Source organism: Myotis yumanensis, unplaced genomic scaffold (genome assembly GCF_028538775.1).
Source record: "Myotis yumanensis isolate MYYU_CA2020_CCGP unplaced genomic scaffold, mMyoYum1.0.hap1 SCAF_5, whole genome shotgun sequence".
Classification (NCBI taxonomy): domain Eukaryota; kingdom Metazoa; phylum Chordata; class Mammalia; order Chiroptera; family Vespertilionidae; genus Myotis; species Myotis yumanensis.
The window spans coordinates 86,950,811-86,960,218 of NW_027223756.1; the positions used below are offsets into that span (position 1 = coordinate 86,950,811).

The 9,408-nt window shown below is 44.4% G+C and overlaps 1 pseudogene; it reads right to left on the reverse strand.

Moving 5' to 3' along the window:
- Nucleotides 1-8,077: 8,077 nt before the first annotated feature.
- On the reverse strand, nucleotides 8,078-8,835 carry LOC139011481 (ubiquitin-conjugating enzyme E2 R2 pseudogene; annotated as a pseudogene).
- Nucleotides 8,836-9,408: the final 573 nt, after the last annotated feature.

The following is a 9,408-nucleotide window of genomic DNA, read 5'->3' on the forward strand; positions in this document are numbered from 1 at the left end:
TCCAAAATTCATAGGTTGAAACCTAATTCCCAAAGTGCTGGCATTTTGGACGTGGGACCTTTGGGAGGTGATTAGGTCATGGGGTGAGGCCCTCACGAATAGGTTCAGTGTCCTTATAAAAGGCACTATATTGCTCCTATGTCCCTTCTACCATGTGAAGACACAGCAGGAAGTTTGCTGTTTATGAACAGGAAGTGGGTTGGCACCTTGATTTTGGACTTCCAGCCTCGGGAACTGTGAGAAATAAATGTCTGCTGTTTATAAGCCACCCAGTCTGTGGTATTCTGTTATAGCAGCCTGAATGGACTAAGACAGCTTCTATAATGAAGAAATATTGTTAAAAAAGAAAACTCCCCTCCCCCAACCCCAGAGCTACCCTGCTTATGTACCCTTTATGTCTGTGTCCTTGTGGGGGGAGGTGTCACTCAGATAGCTCCATGATCCGGAAGGGAGCCGTTCCAGCTATGGCCAATTGGCTTCCTAAATTGAGACCAGATGTTTGCATTGGTGGCCTTTCAGAAATAGATGTGTCCCTGGGCTGATCACTGCTAAGTGAAGTGCTTCTTGCTCTTTTATTTCTTAACTAGAGGCCCGATGGAAGGAATTCGTGCAAGGGGCTTGGCCCCCACAGCTCCTCGTAGCCCTGGCTTCATCCAGAAGGTCATCTGGACAGTCGTCCGGAAGGATGCCTGGACAGTCTTTCTGCTGTTCAGTCTAATTAGCATATTAGCTCTTTATTATACAGGATGCATGTGATGCTGAAATTCCATGGTGTTCTGCTTCTGGAAAGACAACCCCATGATTCTGAGAAATACTCCGGGGTTGTTGTGGGAGCCCTCCAGGCAGAAGAGACAACCAGCCCCTAAGGTTAGGAAATGACTATCTTAGGAGAGAGAAGGGCATCAGGAACACGTTCAGCATGGTGAACCAAATACTAAAATTCCCCAGGGAGCATTAAAAAAGCAATGTATTCAGAGCAAAGAGATAGTAGTTGAGATGCTCAAAAATTTTTTCCATTTTTTTAAATTGCGGTACTATTCATGTGACATAAAATGTACCATCTTAATCATTTTGAAGTGGAAGTTCAGTGGTGTTAAGTAGAGTCACATTATTGTCCAGCCATCACCACTTTCCACCCCCAGAACTCCTTTCATCTCCCCAAACTGAAACTGTCCCCATTAAACACTCACTCCCCATTCCCTCTGCCCCAAACCCTGACAACCACCGTTCTCCTTCCTGTCTCTATGAATTTGACTGTTCTACCTCATGTAAGTGGAATGATACAGGGTTGGTCTTTTTGTGACGGATTTAATTCACTGAGAAAAATGTACAGATGCTGGATTTTATTTCTGGTTTCTATTCTTGAGGAGTGACTAACCGTACTGTGGTTGTTGTCTTTCCCCAGCGGCCTTCACAGTGACGAAGCTCTCTTTCTTCAGTAAGCTTAAACACATCTTAAGTGGACAGCTCAGTGAGTTTTAAAAAAAAAAAAAATTTTATTGATTTTTTACAGAGAGGAAGGGAGAGGGATAGAGAGTTAGAAACATCGATGAGAGAGAAACATTGATCAGCTGCCTCCTGCACACCCCCTACTGGGTATGTGCCCACAGCCAAGGTACATGCCCTTGGCCGGAATCGAACCTGGGACCCTTGAGTCCGCAGGCTGACGCTCTATCCACTGAGCCAAACCGGTTAGGGCGCTCAGTGAGTTTTTACATGTGTAACAACCTATGTGACCGCCAGCTAAGGTACGGTATAGAATATTACCAGCACTTTTTGTGACTGGCTTATTTCACTTAGTATAATGTCCTCAAGGTTCACCCATGTTGGAGCATGTGCCAGAATTGCCTCATTTTTTTAAAGGCTGAATAATAAATATGTCATAGTATGTACTAGTATGTACCACCTTTTGTTTATCCATTCATTGGTTGATTGATATTTAGGTTGCTCTTGGCTATGGTGAATAATGCTGCTATGAAAATGACTGTACCCACAGCTATTCAAGTTCTTGTTTTAGATTCTTTTGGGTATGTCCAGAAGTAGAATTGCGGGGTAATATGAGAGTTCTATTTAAATGTTCGAGGGGCTTCCATTCTGTTTTCCACAGTGGCTGCACTTTTTTATATTTCTACCGTGTGTGAGAGTTCTAATTTCTGCACATCCTTGTCAACCGTTGTTAACTGAGGACATTCTTAAACAAAGCTACCATTTTTTTCTTCCTGTTTTTCCTTGCTGCAAGTGAGTGAAGATGAGGAATATGACTAGTCATACAGTTTGGTGATACCACTTTGATTCCAGTAGTTTTTCCCACTGTTGTAGCAACAGTGCAAATGACAAGGCAGAGAAAGAGGAAAATAACACCTTAATATTATCACCAACAGTGGTGTGCTGTTAAATGTTGAACAACAGTCTCTCCAGAAAAAAAGAAAGGAAGAAAGAAAAAAAGAAAGAGCTCTGAGCTCTTTGTGGTATAAATACTTCTTTCTGCGGTATAAATACTTCTTCCATGACCAATTTCAAGCTTCTTAAGTGGCTCACAACAATTCCGGAAAATTTTAACAGTCGGCTTCTTCTAGCTGGTTTGAGCTGGCTCTAGCACATCACTGACGCATGGGTCCCTGAGAGGGTTTTAGGAGGTTCACAAAACGCTTCTGAGGACCATAGTTTAGGAAGATGGGAGGAAAACCACACATTTTAAAGAATATTTTCTTTTTCTTTTTCTTTTTTTTGGTTAATCTTCACCCGAGGATATTTTTTACCATTGATTTTTAGAGAGAGTGGAAGGAAGTGGGGGAGAGAGATTGCCTCCCCCATGCACCCTGACGGGGGCTGGGGATCGAACCTTCAACCCAGGTACGTGCCCTTGACTGGGAATTGAACCCGAGACCCTTTGGTCTGCAGTCAACATTCTAACCACTGATCAAAACCAGCCAGGGCAAGAATATTTTCTTGACATTTAATCCTGATTAGTTGTTCATTCTGAAATCTGTCAAGACTGAAAGCAGAATGGCAAGGGCACTGGGCTGGGAGTAGAGGACTTCGTCCTGGTCCTGGTCCTGGCTCTCACGCTAATGGTCAAGTGGGACACATGGCTGGTTACCTCCCGTGCACACTAGAACTGTGACCTACTTCCACGCTTCTTGTTATGTGGGAAAATTAAAGTCCTACATACGTAAGCCCCTCTTACTCAGGCGCTGGTACCTATAGATGACTAGCGCACTGTGATGAACTGAATTGTGTCCCCTCCCCACAAATTCATATGTTGAAGCACTGACTGTATGTGTAGATGGGGGTCTTTAAAGAAGTGATTAAGGTTAAATGAGGTGACAAGGATGGAGCCCTAATCCTATAGGACTTGTGTCCTTATAAGAAGAGGAGGAGCCACCAGGGTGCACATACACAGAAGAAAGGCCTAGTGAGGACACAGAGAGTATGGCCATCTGCAAGCCGAGGAGGAACCAAACCTGACAGCATCTGACCTTGAACTTCCAGCCTTCATAAATGTGAGAAAATAAATTCCTGTTATTTAAGCCACCTAGTCTGTGATATTTTGCTATGGTAGCCCAATCAGACTAGTACACATTACTTCTCTGCATTCTTTCCACTATTTTTCCTTTCTCACTACTTTTGGCTTGGGTTTCCATTTATTTCCAGAGAAATCTGACTTTCCTCTTAGCGCCTGGGTAGAACATGTGACACAGTTTAGGCCAATCAGTGGGTTCCATCTACCTACCTATAGTCATTGGCTCAGAGGTGGTCATGTGATGTAGGCTGAGCCCATCGAGTGAATCTAAGGACAGACTTCCTATGACCCTCTCTGGTTTTGAACAGGAAGCCTGAAGCAACAGGGCAGCTGGCAGCCATTGGTGACCGCAGGGATGGCCAACCAGGGGCTGAACACAACACCATGGAGGGCAGAGCAGAGAGGTGGAAAGAAACTAAGCCATTGATGACGTCACTGAGCCAGTACACCAAGCCTTTCTTGAAAACCCATTGTTCTTTCATTTATATTTACTGTGTCTGTTTGGGCTACTATAACAAAATACCATCGACTGAGTGATTTCAACAACAGACATTTATTTCTTACAGTTCTGAAGGCTAAAGTCCAAGATCAAGGTTCCAGTTGATTAGGTTTCTGGTGAGGGCTCTATTTCTAGTTCTCAGATGGCCTCCTTCTTGCTGTATCCTCACAGGGCCTTTCCACGGTTCATGCACATAGAGATTGAGTGACCTTTCTCTCCTCTTCTTATAAGGACTCAGCCCTGTAGAATTAAGGCCCCACCCTTTTGAGTTCACTTAACTTTAATTACCTTCTCAAAGCCTTATCTCTAAATATAGTCACATTGGGGATTAGGGCTTCAACATATGAAGTTTAGGGGGACACGATTCAGTCCATGGCAGCCAATAATTCTCTTTATGTTCAGTTCCATTTGAAATTTTACTTATTCAAAACCAGAAGCATCTAAAGGATGCAGTGGAAATGTAAGTGATTTTTAAGAAGTTGGAGCCTCATTTTTCTCATCTGTAAAATGATTAAGAGGCACGGAGGTCGCTGTCATTCTCCTAGTGTTACCATCAGATTAAGTAAAATGATGTATTTGTGAAGATTTGGAGTAATATGAAGTTCATGGAAGATACGTATGAAAATGAATATAAACAAGAAGGCTGCTAGGCAATGGTTAGAGGTAGGCACAGCAAGGCAGGGGGGAAATGGAAAATGACACCCTGTTTTTCCAAAGAGACAGATAAATAGCGACATGAACACACATGCTTGGGGAATGCATGCCTGACTCACAAGTCCAAAAATAAACCTTCAGACCCTATATGGTGAGAGTAACTATAAATATAGCAATATTAGCTGTGAGTGACAAGCCCAATTAGATGACATAGATGATTTAGAAGGTCTTCATGCAAAACATCTTGAATAGCTATAAAAAATATCTGATGTTTACAGCTCAAGAAAGAAATGAAAACTAAGAGGAGATAGTTCATGAGCTGAGTACACACTCTGTAAGGTCTGCCAATGTCCCACCCTTTCCTCTCATTCTTAGTCATCATGTCCTGGTCCAAATCCCAGTGATCAGCACCTGCATTCATTTACTGAGAACTTTCTCTGGCATTTGGGGCACCCAAGTGATCTATGGAATCAGACCAGAGATGAGAAAGAATGCCCTCCAGGAGTGGTCTGCAGGCTGACGCTCTATCCACTGAGCCATCAACCAGTGAGTAGTAGAAGGTGGTAGACAAATAATCCAGCTCCGTCCCCCCTCAGTCGGACAATACTGAGGGCTGTATTCCAAGCTGCTTCCCAGGGACCCAGCAGGACTGAGTTCCAGTTGTCCACTGTGGTCACACTTGCTGAACACGCTCTGTACCAGCTGCCTGCCTCCCCTCTCTCACTCTCCATCCCCTCCTCCCCAGGTCTCCTGGAACCGCCTCTAGAATAAACTACTTGTCTGCAATGGGTTCCAGCTCAAACCAGCTAGAAGAAGCTGATTGTTAAGATTTTCCCTCTGAAGGAGCCCAAACTAAAACACACACTCCTCCTCCTACATCTGCATATTTTGCCAAGGATAAGTTTTTATGATTTTCTATAGCATTTTACATTTTTTCAAAGTGCCTGCACATACAGTAGGATATTATTCAGTAACAGAAGAAGAATGAAATATTGATAGACACAGCAACATGAAGGAATCGCAAATGCATTTTTGCTGAGTGAAAGAAGTCAGATTCAAATGACTATATGCTGTATATTTCCATTTATATGACTTCCTAGGAGAGGCAAAAACTATAGGGACAGAAATAGAATAATGATTGCTATGGGCTGAAACTTAGGGAAGGGGTTAATTGATTGGGGTGATGGAACTGTTCTATATCTTGATTTGGGTGATGGTTCCACAACTGTATGCATTTATCAAACCTTGTAGAACTGAACACCAATAAAGGCGGAATTTGACCACAGATCAATTATATCTCAGTAAAAAAAGGTCCTTTAAAAAAAAAAGAGCATTCTCCATCATTGTCTTAGTTGGTTGCCATAACGACCTGTGGCAATCAGGCATGATTATTCATTTTTTCAGCCAACTGTTTTGAGAGATGTCTGCCCTTTACAACTCTACCCCATTCTCTCCTTTCACCCCAAACCCACTGCCGCTGGCCTTCCAAACCACCGTTCTTCCCAATTGTTCTTGCCAAAGTCACTGGTGATCTCATATGTGCTCAGGCCTGTGGCTAATTTTCAACCTCAACTTCCTTGAGCATCTTTACCACTTGGCATTGCAGATACTCTCGCCTGGGAACTCCTCCAGCCCATGGCTTTCATGATGCTGCCCTGTTCCTTCTGCCTTTGGCTGTCCTGGTTGCTTCTTTATTCCATCCTTTCTCATTTGCCTGCCTTTTCCTCTGCTTGTATTTCTACCCACAATCCCTAGGGGAGCTCATCTAGCTTTTCTGCATCAACTATCACGTATATACTCATGGTTTCTGAATCTGTTTCTTATTCTCTGCCTACCCAGATTTCCAGTTTAACATTCATCCGTTGATTTTGCAGCCTCCAAAAACGACATTAAATCGGGGACGCCTTTTCTAAAGCCTCCACAAACAAAACTTACAGCTCAGTGTTACCGTCACCAGGTTTCAGGCCACTTACTTAATGTCACCTCTTCTTTAGCTATTCATTGTTGTTGGACCCTTAGATTGTTTCCATATTGTGGCTATTGTGAATGATGCTGCAACGAACACCCAAGCACAGATATCTCTTCAAGATCCAGATCCCCTCCCCTCCCTTTGGATATACACCTAGACATGGGATTGCTGGATCACATGGTAGTTCTATCTTTAATTATTTGAGGAACCTCCATACTGTTTTCCATAATGGCTGCGCCAATTTACGTTCCCACCAACAGTGCACAACGGTTCCCTTTTCCCTACATCCTTGCCAACACTTGTTATCTCTTCCTGTCTTAAGAATTTAGGTAAGGGATTTACTTTTTTTGGTGTTTTTTTTGTGTGTGTATTGTTGTTAATTCTCACCGGAGGATATTCTTTCCATTGATTTTTAGACATAGTGAAAAGGAGGGAGGGAAGTGGCAAGAGGAGAGAGAGAGAGAGAGAGAGAGAGAAAGAGAGAGACCGATGTGAGAAAAACATTGATTAGTTGCCTCCTACTGAGTCACACTGGCCAGGGCTCTTGTCTTTTTGACGATAGTGAAAACTTATAATCTTGACCTCCAATGGCTAAAAACAACATTGAATAAAGCTGATGAAAATAGTGCTATTTCATCCTTCATTGCATTAAAAAAATGTTCCCATTGATGAGAGAGAGAGAGAGAGAGAGAGACATTGATGAGAGACAAGCATGGATCAGCTGCTGCCTGCACGCCCCTCACTGGGCATCCAGCTGCAAACCTTTTGGGAATCAAACCCGAGACCTCCTTGTGCACAGGATGATACTTAAACCAACTGACCCACACCAGCCAGGGCTCCTTTCCATTTGTTAAAATATGTTTTTATTGATTTTTAGAGAGAGAGGAAGAGAGAGGGATAGAAATATCAATGAGAGAGAAACATCATCGATCAGCCACCTCCAGCACGCTCCCCACTGGGGAATCAAGCCTGCAATCCAGGCATGTGCCCTGCCCGGGGACCTCCTGGCTCATGGGTTGACTGAGCCACACCAGCTGGGCTCCTTTGCATTTTTTTTTTTGATGAAAGACTATTTAATTCTTCAAGAATCTAAAACAGACCAAACGTGTTTTGCTGTGAACACTTTGTAGAGACGAAGTGAGGCAGGGGTTTGGGTTTAAAGGGGCGTGGGGGGAGGGGGGGAAAATCAATGCAGTGAAGGAAGGGTAAAGAATGCAAGAATTCGGACAGTCTGTGGAGGATTACCTTCTCTCCATTAAGAGGTCCATAAAAAGGAGCAGACTGAGCTCCACAAGGGGAGTCAGCAGGAGCTGTGTTTGTTTCCCACCCCCTGTGATAGGCTTTTGCTGAGGGGCCACTGCTAGGTCCTCTCCTGCTCCCCTCCCTTTGGTCTGAGAGGGCCAGGGCAGTCCAGGGGCTTCGAAGGAGCAGGTCACAACTCCTCATTCCCAGAATCATCATCATCATCATCATCATCATCATCATCGTCGTCGTCATCATCTTCATAACAGTCGGCATCTTCCTTTTCCTCCTCATCTTCATCATCAATGTCATCGTCGTACAAGTCGTCATAAAGCAAATCTGAGCTGTTGTCATCGGCAGGCACTTTAGTTTTGATGCAATATTCTGCCAGGGTCGTGGGGACTTGCACACCGTCCTTTTCTGCTTCGGCTTTAGTGGCTGAAACCTGTTTTCTAACGATGTCAGCATACTCTTCGTCTTTTCCTTTACTGTCCCTCCATTTCCTGAACATAACGGAAGCATCCACATTGGCTGGGGAGAAGGTGTTGGACTCATTAAGCAACGAGACTACACTTAACAGGGTAGTCCTGACCTTCTGAGCAGGATTCCACCTTTCTGAGGGCAGTTCACCGCTCTGTGGGTCATCTACGGTGGATGAAGAACTGAAATGCATACATGTCCATTCTCATAAATGTTGGGGTGCCACGTTTTGGTCAAGAACCTGAAGGTAGGTGGTGAATGTGGGTGGTCAATAGGAAATTTAATATGCGCCTTGAAGTAGCCTCCTTCGTAGAGGGTGTTGGGGGGTCTGAAGATGGCAACCTCCCAGTCGTAGAGGTCGGACTCATCCACCAGGGTGATCCGGAAGCCCTCCACTGGTTCCTCCTGCAGGGACTTCAGCTCCAGCATCAGGGCCTTCTGCGGGCGGGTCATCTGCTGCTGGACCATTGCATCAGCGGCGGTGGTGGTGGCACCGGGGCCCCAGTCCAGGCCCAAGGCGGCCTGTGGGCCGGGCCCAGGTGCTCCTCACACTGCGGCCAGGTGGGGGAAGAGGTTGCAGGAGTTAGGGCAGTGGTTCTCAACCTTGGCTGCACATTAGAATCACCTGGGAATCGGAGGATGAGGCCCAGAAATCAGGATTTTAAAAAGAATCCCAGGAGATTCTAATGTGCAGCCAAGGTTTAGAACCACTGAGTTAGGGGAATTCACTCCCAGTCCCAGTCCTGGTCCTCCCCCTGGCCCCCTGAGGGGGTCTCAACTTGGGGGAGACGCCTTTGCATTTTTTATAACTGTGGAAGTTATATGCCTTGAAAGAAAAAGTACACCTCAGAAATGCATAAAATAAAAAGTGAAGATCTCCACTGTCTCTCACCAAGAGCTCACCAGTATCAGTGATTTGCGAAGAATCCTCTCAAACCTTTATCTAAAAATATGCAGACGCCAATGTTAATTTTGAAAGTTAGAACATATTGTACACACTGTTCTATTATCTGCTTTACTTACTTGGCAAGATTTATTGGA